Source organism: Octopus sinensis, linkage group LG4, assembly GCF_006345805.1.
Source record: "Octopus sinensis linkage group LG4, ASM634580v1, whole genome shotgun sequence".
In the NCBI taxonomy this organism is placed as follows: domain Eukaryota; kingdom Metazoa; phylum Mollusca; class Cephalopoda; order Octopoda; family Octopodidae; genus Octopus; species Octopus sinensis.
The window spans coordinates 63,489,319-63,501,120 of NC_043000.1; the positions used below are offsets into that span (position 1 = coordinate 63,489,319).

General features: G+C 42.3%; 1 long non-coding RNA gene across 1 annotated transcript in view; it reads left to right on the forward strand.

Moving 5' to 3' along the window:
- Positions 1-10,960, forward strand: part of LOC118763237 — a 14,860-nt gene extending 3,900 nt beyond the window's left edge. The window contains exons 2-3 of the long non-coding RNA XR_004998987.1: positions 1,110-1,200; positions 10,467-10,960. This is a non-coding gene — a long non-coding RNA (uncharacterized LOC118763237). The remainder of the gene's footprint in view (positions 1-1,109; positions 1,201-10,466) is intronic.
- The last annotated feature ends 842 nt before the right edge of the window (positions 10,961-11,802 follow it).

Below are 11,802 nucleotides of genomic sequence, written 5' to 3' on the forward strand. Positions count from 1 at the left end.
ACGAACTGATTTGATTTTGGGATCGATTCGGTACCGGACAAGTATTCTGGATTATTTGCTATATTTACTTTACATGAAGTAATACGATCTTACGTTGACTTTCAAGTCTTTCTCTGATTATCTCTCTTGAAAGCATACTCATGGTTTCCACGTAAGTTATGGCGGCGTTGCTGCTCCAAAGTTTTATTTTCGTTTCTCTGTTATTAATTTTACTAGCTTCTCAATCTTAATAGAAGCTGATGGATGAAGAAATCAAACTGCATCAACAAATGGCAGCAAGACCGTTCAGAAACTAAATAACACTGACATCTTCAGTAACAATAGTAAATTTAATTTATCCTTTATAATTTTTAGTTTTACCGATTATGAATATATCGCTCTTGTTTAAAACCTCTTACCTACTTGACAATTGCATTTCTAGCCCTGCCTTGAAGGAAGATTTACTTTTTGGACTCACGTTTTTGTGCGCAACAATGTTGTTAAACTTCCGTTAACAGCACCGTATGCAGGTCCATTCCGTTTTCTTTCACGCACGGATACATTTTTCACTATAGCCCTTAATGGTCGTTAAGACACTATATCAGTGGATAGACTAAAAAAAGCCTTCATAGAGAAAACTGTCCCTGTTCCCACTGCAGACGGCACACACACAGCATTACAAACACCCACCTTCAAATTCCATGACTACTATTGGGATCGATCAGGTACCGGACAAGGATTCTGGATTATTTTTCCAGTATTTTTAACTTAATTTTTGAGAGCGGTCGGGTTCATTTTTAGTATTCTCGTTTGTGAGAGCAGTCGAGTTTATTTCAGATATTCTCATTTTAAAAATCCTCTCCGGCTAATCGTTAAGAGGACGTTGGTGTTGCCTTGGCGGAGGTTTGCGCTCTTGTTGTTGTTGTTGTTGTTGTTGTTGTTGTTGTTGTTGTTGTTGTTGTTGTTGTTGTCGTCGTCGTCGTCGTCGTCGTCGTCGTCGTCGTTGTTGTTGTTGTTGTTGTTGTTGTCGTCGTCGTCGTCGTCGTCGTCGTCGTCGTCGTCGTCGTCGTCGTCGTCGTCGTCGTCGTCGATGAAGTATTAAGTTAACTGTATTGGATATTTAAAACCAGGCACGATGTTTCATTGAATGCAGAAAGAAAATAAGAAAATAAGAAAAGGAGCTTTGCAAGATTTTAACCGTGAGGCATGCGACTACAAACTGTAAATATTTCATATAGCTCGACGCGTTACTTTAAGCCTACTATTTGGTTATTGTGGTAAACTAAGTCAATATGAATACTAGTGTAAAATCGATGGTTCATAATCTGAGGCCGGTACAACATTGTGTTCATTGCAAAAGCAGAAGTTAATGCTCAGTGATCTAATCTACTTGATCAACTACATTTAGATCCGGTAATTAATATCAATGATGCTGCGAAGTGGACTCACAGTCTTTCACCACCTTGATCTGGGTTTAACTGTCATGCTTTACAAAAGAGGCGTTTTTAGTACAAACAAATAAAAGTTCTACGTCATTTTCGCGCTTTGTTCTGCACTGTTCCAGAAATACAAGGAAACAATAGGAATGCTCGAAGACATAAATAAAGATGTGTAGCTGAGGTTAACTCAGTGACTCTCAAACCGACTAATACCAGCCCCTTTTCCCAACAAATACTTTGGCCTGTTTGTTTAGTTTTGTTTTCTTTTATAAGAAAACAAAACAGAGTTTGCATCCTTGTAAATCTTTACGTAGCCCCCTAGTTCCTCAGAATTATGATTATAGAAAGAATTTAATTTTATTAAACACAGCAGTTTATCAGTTCCATTTTAAAATCGTTAATCCCTCATCCCCGCCAGGGAAATGACTGCACTATAATTCATTTTCAGAATCAAGTTCGTAATTAAACTGAATGTTTTGAAATATCAAAACAGGTCAGTTAGCTTAGGTTAGATTATTTTAGTTCGATCTTGTTTAGTTTAAAACTGAATCTACTTTTGTTTTGTTTCAGTTTCAATCTGTTCAGTGATGTGCTGAATGAAATCTATATTTCTACCATGCTAAGGCAGTGAGCTGGTTGACGTGTTTGAGCGTTGGAAAAAATGCTTTGCGTTATTTCTTTCGACTTATTCCATTCTGAGTTCAAATTCCGATAAGGTTGACTTTACCTTTCATCCTTTAGGGCTCGATAAAAAAATTTCCAGCCAAGTACTGGGGTCTATGTAATCGACTTCTCCCCTCCCCTCAAATTACCGGCCTTGTGCCAAAAATAGTAAGAATATGTCTACCGTGCTGTTACAGCAGCTCCGTAGCTAGGACATCACTCATAAAGAGGCTTGTTCTAAGTTCAGGTATGAGGCAGGCTCCGTCAAACACTAAACCACCCACCTGGTGTCAACTAAACAACTTGATCCAGCTCATTAAGACTGGGTTTATAATAGCACTCATTGTACTGTAAGTGCTCAATTGTAACAGAATTATATATTGAAGATGAATATGCTATTTGCTGTTGGATTTCGTCTTCGGAGAACAACTTCTCCCTTTAAACTATATGTGTTGACAACAGATATGATTCAGTAACATCAGCGGACTCTAAAACATCAGTGTTTTGACATGATTGTGCCTCTACAGTCAAGGACACCGTCCAGAACTTTGAATCTAAAGAAGAAGGGCTTTTCTATTTTATTAAATTCAGCAAATTATTGCTGATGAGTGCTAATATCTGCCGAGCTGTACTTGTGTTTTATGTAATGAACCACTGTCTTTTTACGTTGAGGTAAGCTGAGTTTCACAGACGGTAAAACCGGAAAAATTGTTAGCTAATGTCAAGCCCAACTACAATCACTGGTATTACTGTTGCTGTTCTTGTTATTGTTGTTCAGACCCAGGTTAAGATCATACGTGCTTTCATATAGCACAAGCCAAGGCACATGGACTTGTCCGTGTGCTGAAATTTGGTTCTTTATTAGGTAGAGGGAAAAGTGAACTAGTGGCTGCTTCTCTTTTGACCTACCTAATGAAGCCTGCCACTGAATCTTAAAGCTGGCATGCATCCGTCCTCTTGTACAAGGTCTGTATTGCCAAATGGAGGTCAGCAGAAATTTATAAACACACACACACACACACACACACACACACACACACACACACACACATGCACACGTACACGCACACACGCATATATATATATATATATATATATAGGAGATGAAAGGAGAGAGAGGATCGAGGTGCTTAACATACGGCTCGCGACTCAATTTTATAAAAATACATATTTTTAATTTTAAAATATTTCATAGAATATATAGCGCTAGCATGCGTTTAGAGTCTGAGACCAATAAAAGTTGTGATTAACACAAGTTCTCATTAGTCAAAGCAGTGTACCTTAAGGAATCTCCTGTTAACTCAGCCAACGGGAAGGAAGCATACACATCCATGTAGCAAAATATTTGATCCATTTCCCTCTCGTTTTAACCACACCGAGGTAAACGGATGTTTTTTTTTTTCAATTTCACTCATGGGTTTATCCCTGTCTCATGATACGAACATTATTGGAATGCTTTGCAGCTGAACAGGCACAGGTTGCTGAAAGCTTTTATAGCAGAGTAAGTCAAATTTTATTAATAAATCCGATATGGATATTAGTAATTCTGAGGAATTATCTATCGCTTCCAAAGGAAAAGTAGGAGACCCGGCTATTATAACTCGCAGTCAGTGGAGGGAAACGTATTACTAATAAATGTAAATAAAACCTTGTCAATGTTAGAGTATGGTATTCGCAAAAAGTAATTCTAGATTTTCAAATTATTGCATTTAGATTCTTTTATATCTATCTAACCAAAGCAAATTTCTGTTAGAAGTAGAACAGTGCGCCCCTCTCCCACTACTGATATAAAATAAAGAGAATGGTTTTATATTTTTTGTCCAATTGGAAGATAAGCTGTCCTGATTAATTTGCAGTAAACAAATTTCTGTTGTCAAAGATTATAAAATCCTATGACATTATAACACTCATGAAAATAAATTTAAAGATTATAATAACAAGATTTGCGAAGAAAAAATTGCTAAACTATGCAGTCAGCTTTTAAAAGCCTCTGTAAAAAAGGATAATGTTGTAGTTAAAGCTAGTTGCGAAAGTGGAAATGAAAGAGCTAGTTGCGTAATTGGAAATGAAATAGCTATTTTGTCAAAGACCTTTTCAGAAGGTGAATTTATTTATTTATTTTATTAAAAACGCGTGATTTAGGCTTCAGTGTTTGTTCTGAGAAAAATAGCAATTATTTTCAGATACAACATTGTTAAGGAACATTGATATAGAGCATGTTATGGATATCTCTGAAAACTTAAACTTCATTCTTTTTTCTTCTTTTTTTTCGTATTTTCTATTGCTATTATTGAAATCACCAACATTTCTATTACTATTTTTTGAGGTTTTGATGGAGATGTGAATCAAAAGAATCTGTGGAATTTGTCCCACTGAAAGATTAAATAACAGGGTAATATATTTTTCAGTCTTAGGCTATCTCTGTAGATAAATCTAGCATTAACTAGACCGTGAGTTCGGGCACAGACGGGACTTCGTAAACAGTAGACAGGGATTTAGGTTGTGTGTCCAGATTAAAATCAACATTGTAGGTTACAAATAGATTACCATTTCTACAGTGTCCATCACACAATATATCGCGAAGTGTTATGCAAATTTCTAAAAACGAACCATGTTATTGAAATCGTGGTAAAAACTGTTGTACGCGCGAGTAATTAAATCCCTGACAATATATTTTCTTAAAAGACATATACTGAAGGCGGGAAGCGGATCTAGTTTGTTTTTTTTTTTTCATTCGCAAAATATGTATTTTTTAAAAGACAGTAAAAAATCTGAAAATCGACTATAATAATAAAGATTCCCAGTCCAATTGCTATGAAGGTATGATGTTGTGGAGGAAAAAAATTGGAGGAAAAGTGTTACAGAGGTTTAAAAATCGAAAAAACTGTGTATTTATAGCAGATAGCGAGACAAATTTTCTGCATTTTCTGCATTTCTTCATTTAAGGTTGTATTCTGTGAAATTTATAGTTTAGCCTTCTGAGCAATGACCTCAGGTCGAGGATAAGGTCCCATACTAAACTCGATCAAACACCAACATCAAGACCCCAACGGCGGAACAAGCGGAGCAGGGCTATCTCAAGCCCCCAAGGATTGACCCGGTGGAAGAGGGCAACGTCTGGCGGGCAAGCATGACAATGGCGAATAGACTCCGGCAGCTTGCTGCAACCAGCCCCATCAAGACTGCACGTCTCAATCCTTCAGCCGCAATGGAGAAGTTCCTGGCCATATGCGTGCGTATAGCCGTCGCGCAGCCACGATCACCTCAAACAATTTACTCGGCGAATGGCTTCGTCTTTCTAATCTGTCTCAAAAAGCCCAATGTCGATGGTGTCGTGGGTACCGCAGGCAGGTCTGAAAAGCTGGAAGCCTCTACTCCGTGACCACACATTGGCGGCAAATTTCAGATGGTCGCTCTCCAATGAATATGACATTGGAGTTTGGCAGCTAGACTCGTGACTGGGCTGGCCTCTTTAGGATTACCGCAGCCCACCCCTCAAGGGGAAGCCCCTAGAAAAAGTGGGGGTAAATATTGAACACGGCAACTCGATCTGGCCAGTCTACCGCGGCTGGCGGACTTCCCACTTAGCGGTCGAAACTCTACTAAATCCTCTGTTTCACAACCTCTCACCTTCGAGGCCTGGAACATCCGCACTCTCCAGGACAAGAGTGACATTAATTGACCAGAGTGACGTCCAGCCCTCGTCTGCAAGGAACTTGTCTGCTCCAACATCGACGTGGCAGCCTTGAGCGAGACTAGGCTTCCTGGAGAAGGCAGCATCAGAGAAGTTGACTCCAAATACACCATCTTTTGGAAGGGGCAGAATTCTAATGAACCACGCATCCATGGGGTTGGCCTTGCTATCAAATCGTCCCAACTGCCGTCAGTGAGCGCCTGATGACTGTTCGGATCCCACTCATTCGAGACAGATTCCTTACGCTAATCTCTGTGTATGCCCTTACCTTCACATCTGAAGACGACATCAAGGCTTCGTTCTACAACCTGCTGGACCGCACGATCCAGACAGTCCCCGCGCATGATAAACTCGTCGTGTTGGGGGACTTTAACGGCAGTGACTATTGTCTGTGGAATGGTATTCTTGGTCATCACGGTATTGGGAAACGCAATGCCAATGGCCAGCTCCCCTGGGCCTTTGGGCCGAGCACGAACTCGTCATCACCAACTCCCTATTTCGTTTCCCTACCCGACAAAAAGTGACCCGGAAACACCCACAGTCTAAATACTGGCACATCCTCGACTACGTTCTGACACGGTCCAGAGACAGGCGAGATGTACGCATCACACGCTCCATGCCTGGCGCAGATGACTGCTGACGGATCACCGTCTTCTTATTTCTCGCCTTGACATCAAGATCCGCTGCCCACCAAAGCGGGTCTCAGCATGCATCCCTTGCCGACGCTTCGACTGCGCCAATCGCCGGAACTCACTGGCATCCCAAGACTTCAAGGAATCCATTGAGACACCTGATGGACCACCCAGAGCCAACCTCCATTGAGGATCGCTGGACCAGCCTTCGTGAAGCTATGACCGCTGCCGCCGAAGAAGCGATCGGCTTTGCCCGAAAGAAGGACCAAGACTGGTTTGATGAGAATGGTGAAGCCATCTCCCATCTTATCGAAGATAAACTCCAGGTGCGCCTAGCCCTCGAGAACCATGCCACTGCGGAAAACAAACGAAAGCATTAGCATGCATCAGCGGAATACCAGTGAGAAATTCGAGAAGCTCAGAACATTTGATGGCAGAGGAAAGCAAAGAAGATGCAAAACTATGCAGGTTAATTAGACTTCCGCAGCTTTTATGCCGCAACCAAGGAGATCTTCGGCCCCACACGGTCATCAGTGGGTGGCCTAAAGAACGCAGATGACTCTACGATAACCGACAGGGAATCCTCGATCGATGGAAGTTCCATTTCGAGTGCCTACTTAACGACCAGTTACGCACTCCTGACGATATCATCCAAAATACCCCACAGACCCCCCCCCATCCGCCACTGGATGTCCCTGCCGCCCTCACGCCATAAGCTAAATAAGGCACTTGCACGCATGAAGCCGGGGAAAGTTCCAGGACCAGACAACACCCCGTTTGGGTTTTTCACGCACGGAGGTCCTGAACTGAGAACTCATCTGATGCTCCTTATCCTCAAGATCTGGGAAAGCAAGACCTCCTCATCCTCGCGGAAGACGTTCTCCCTCTCGAGGCACAATCGACATGATCTTTTGTACCCGTCAACTCCAGAAGTGTCAGGAACAATAACAGCTTGCAATGTTCATCTTCTGGGATCTAAAGAAAGCCTTTGACAAGATCCCCCGTCTTACAATGTGGGCCATCCTTGCCCGGTTTAGAGGTCTGGAAGATTTCATTGCCCTGGTCCGCTCTTTTCACGGCAGATGGTGGGTAGGGTATGCCATCAAAATGCCCTCACAGATCCGTTTCTCTTCGCTGGGGGTGTTAAGCAAGGATGCATCCTGGCACCAACCTGCTTTTCTTTGTACATAGCCGCGATGTTCAACGAAATCGCACTAGGCTCGCCTTCCATCAACATGCGCTATCGCTTCGATTGCGGACTCTTCAATCTCGTACGTCTCCGTGCAAAGACGAGGACCTCCGCCATCTCAGCCCGTGAGATGCAGTATGCTGACGACAATGCCACTCCGAGCCGGACCTAAGATGGCCTACAAAGGACGGCCGATCTTTACGACACGGATTATGAACGCTTCGGGACGCAAGTAAACACATTAAAGACCAAGACACTGATCCAACCTGCACCAGGCCAGAACAGTCCACCCACAAATTTTAGCATCAACGGCCAACCTTTAGAAGAAGTTGAACACTTCACCTACCTTGGAAGTATCCTTTTGAAGACCCCACCCATGTGAAAAGGACGTGGAGAACAGGATTGGGGGCGGCCCACTCCTCCTTCGGCAGACTCAGCCAACATGTATTCTTCAATCACGTGCTGACCAACCGGACAAAGATCATGATCTTCCGTGTTATTATCCTGTCAACTCTGTTCTACCCTTGTGAGACTTGGACGTTGTACTGCCATGAATTCAAGTGCCTTGAATGCTTCCAGCAATCGAAGTTACGACGGTTCCTCAACATACAATGGGAAGATCACGTTACAAACAACGAGGTTCTTCGCCGCGCCTCACTACCAAGTGTCGAAGCCACCATTCTTCGCCATCGTCTCCGCTGGGCAAGTCACATCCAGCGTATGGAGCCATTTCGTCTCCTAAGGATCATGCTCTACGGAGAACTTGCAATCGGAACAACACCCAGAAGAGGTCCGAAATTCCGTTTTAAAGACCAGGTCAAACGGACCCTGGCTCAAGCTAACATCCAGTCATCCTCATGGAAACAGATTGCCATGGATAGGATAGCCTAGAGGACTGCTATCCGCAATGGAGCCAGCTCCTTCGAGTAGAACGAACAACAGAATGAGGAAGCAAAACGCAGAAGAAAGGAGCGTCTTCAACAACCTCGACTTGCACTGACCATCCCCTGCGAGTTCTGCCCACGATTCCTTCACCACCGACTTGGACTTCAAAGTCACTTTCGGCACAAACATCAGCCAAGGAGACTGGACGGAAACTGACGAACCCAATGCTCGGATACGAGCTGTATAAACATCGCAAACAACTCTTGCTACGAGGGACGTTTAATAAGTAATGCCTCTGACCCACTTGCAATTGTGTGATCTAGCTGAAATTTTGCATGTGCAATTATTTATATCTCTATAGATTAAGTGACAAATTACAGCTCTGAGCTAATTGTGGTTTCTGATTTACAGGTGTTTGAACCGAGTCAAGTGTGAAATGGAGCCTGTTGAGTGTCGAGCAGTGATCCGGTTTTTGTATTTGAAAGGACGCACACCACGGGAGACTTTTGATGAAATGAAAGTAACTTATGGTGATCATGCCCCATCATATGACCTTGTAAAACGCTGGCATCGTGAATTCAAACATGGTCGGAACTCTGTGGAAACAGCTCCCAGATCTGGTCACCCCCTTCTGCCATTGATGAGGCATCTGTCCGTCAAGTTGAGGCTGATTCAGAGACCAAAGCCCAGTCAATGCAGTGGAAGCACCGTGACTCACCTCCTCCAAAGAAGGCAAGGGTGTAGCCCTCCGCTGGCAAGGTCATGCTCACAGACTTCTGGGACCAGGACGGAGTAGTGATGACAGATTTCCTGCAAAGGGTACCACAATTGCAGGAGCCTATTATGCTTCACTTTTGAGGAAATTAAGAGAAGCTATCAAAATCAAGAGGTGGGGCAAGATCAGCAAAGGCATCCTCCTCCTGCAGGACAACGCTCCGGTCCACAACTCGCGTGTCGCCAGATCAGAAGCACAGGCGTGCTGCTATGAACTCCTCCTCCATCTCCCCTACGCTCCTGACCTTGCACCCTCTGATTTTCACCTCTTCCCAGCCATGAAGTTGTTTTTTAAAGGAAAGCATTTCACAGATGATGCAGCCTTGATTTCTAAAGTCACGTCGGGGTTGGAGGACCAAGCTGGGGTCTTCTACAAAAACGGTCTCCAGCGCTGCATCAAACGATGGGAGAAATGCGTAACTCTGGGTAGTTTTTATGTAGAAAAAGACTAATAACTGTGCCAAGTTTCATTGCTCTACTGCTATGGGAAGTGGGTCAGGGGCATTACTTATTGAACGCCCCTCGTATATATGAAAAATATGTAAAATATTAAGACAATTGATGAAAAATATCTATAATAAAATTTTAATTGATAAATATAAATTTTTATTAAAACAAAATACGCAGGTGAAGTAAATCTCGTGGTGTGAAGAATCGACACAACATACGGGAACACAACACAATGTGCGGTTGTCATGGTAACAAGCTGTTAATGCCTCGCTGTCTGTTAGTTGGCTAAAATTACCCAAATTTCCCACCTTTAATTCCAAATAACATCAGGTTCTTTAATTTACGAGATAAAGTAACTGGTTGATCGTAATCAAAATTCAGAGTTGCATCGATACACCAAAACCGAAAGTAATCTGAGCAAAATTAAAGGGGCTCATTTTGCGAATGAAAAACACTAGATCCCGGGGAGCTGGCCGTGCAAAACACTTAGCGGCATTTCGTCCATCTTTAAGTTCTGAATTTAAATTTCGCTGAGATTGACCTCGCCTTTCATCCTTTCGGAGTCGATAAAATAAGTACCAGTTGAGCACTGAGGTCGATGTAATCGACTTATCCCCTTCCCCGAAGTCGCTGGCCTTGTGTTATTTGAAACCGATATTCTACAAAGACAGCCTCATCACAACAATATTCTCGGACTGAGGATAACACTTCTATGAATTGTTTGATGAAATGTTTTTACCTTTTCTTTTCTTTTTTTTTAGAAGCTAAAGAAAAGAATGTGTAGGAATTTAAAGATACTGACAAGATTCAGGCTTTATTTTTTATGGTTGACATTATTGATCAACTGAATAAACAGAAACCCAAAATACAAGAAAACACCAAGATGGTGATTGAACAGTCTTCATACATGGAATTCTGGGTCTAGCGGATATTGAATTTATTGAATTTATTTCACTTTGTAACTTTGAAATCACTCGAATCTTCTAATTATAAAAGAAAATTCAGATCCAAGAAGAGACCTTGAAAAAGGATTCTTAGATTTATATGAAACGAAGCCAAAAATTTTCATTTTTTTCTTGACATGGTCATAGTTCCTATAGAAGTGAAATACATGAAGTGTGATTTAGTTCTTGAGGATAAGTTTTCGATGTAGACATAGAAGCATGTTTTCAGTTTTGGGGAGATACTATCCTGAAGTTCGACTATTTGCTGCCAGAAAATATCTATAGTTGGAAGTTTATGTTAGCGAATAGTTATTGTTTCGAATAATCTTCCGTCACTCCTTCAACGGATTGGATGCTTTACTCACATACAAAAATATAAGTCTGTTTAAATCGAGAATATAAATGCATAAGCATTTATATTTCTCGAGAAATATGTAAATAAGTCTTTCAACGCTGCATCTCGAAGCGAATGCAGCTATATATATATATGTGTGTGTGTGTGTGTGTGTGTGTGTGTGTGTGTGTGTGTGTGTGTGTGTGAAGGCGCATGGCTCAGTGGTTAGAGCGTCGAACTTACAATCGTGAAGTTGTGAGTTCGATCCCTGGACCGGGCTGCGTGTTGTGTTCTTGAGCAAGACACTTTATTTTACGTTGCTCCAGTTCACTCAGCTGTAGAAATGAGTTGCGACATCACTGGTGCCAAGCTGTATTGGCCTTTGCCTTTCCCTTGGGTAACATCATAGGTGTGGAGAGGGGAGGCTGGTATGCATGGGCGACTGGTGGCTTTCTACAAACAACCTTGCCCGGACTTGTGCCTCGGAGGGTGTGCCTCGGAGGGTAACTTTCTAGGTGCAATCCCATGGTCATTCATGACCGAAGGGGGTCTCCTTATATATATATATATATATTGTGATACATTGGGTTAAAAATCCTTTTAATGAAGGTGCGTAACCTAATGGTTAAGGTTTGTGTTCATGATGAAATGATCGTGGTTACAAACCCTAGACCGGATGAGAAAGAAATTTCATTTTACGTTGCTCTTGTCTACTCAGCTGAAATTAGTACCAACCCTTCGCCAATCGTCACATCTTCGATATTCCGCTGGGTCAAGGGTGAGAGATCCAAGATGGTGTCTATATCTACTCGTACTTGG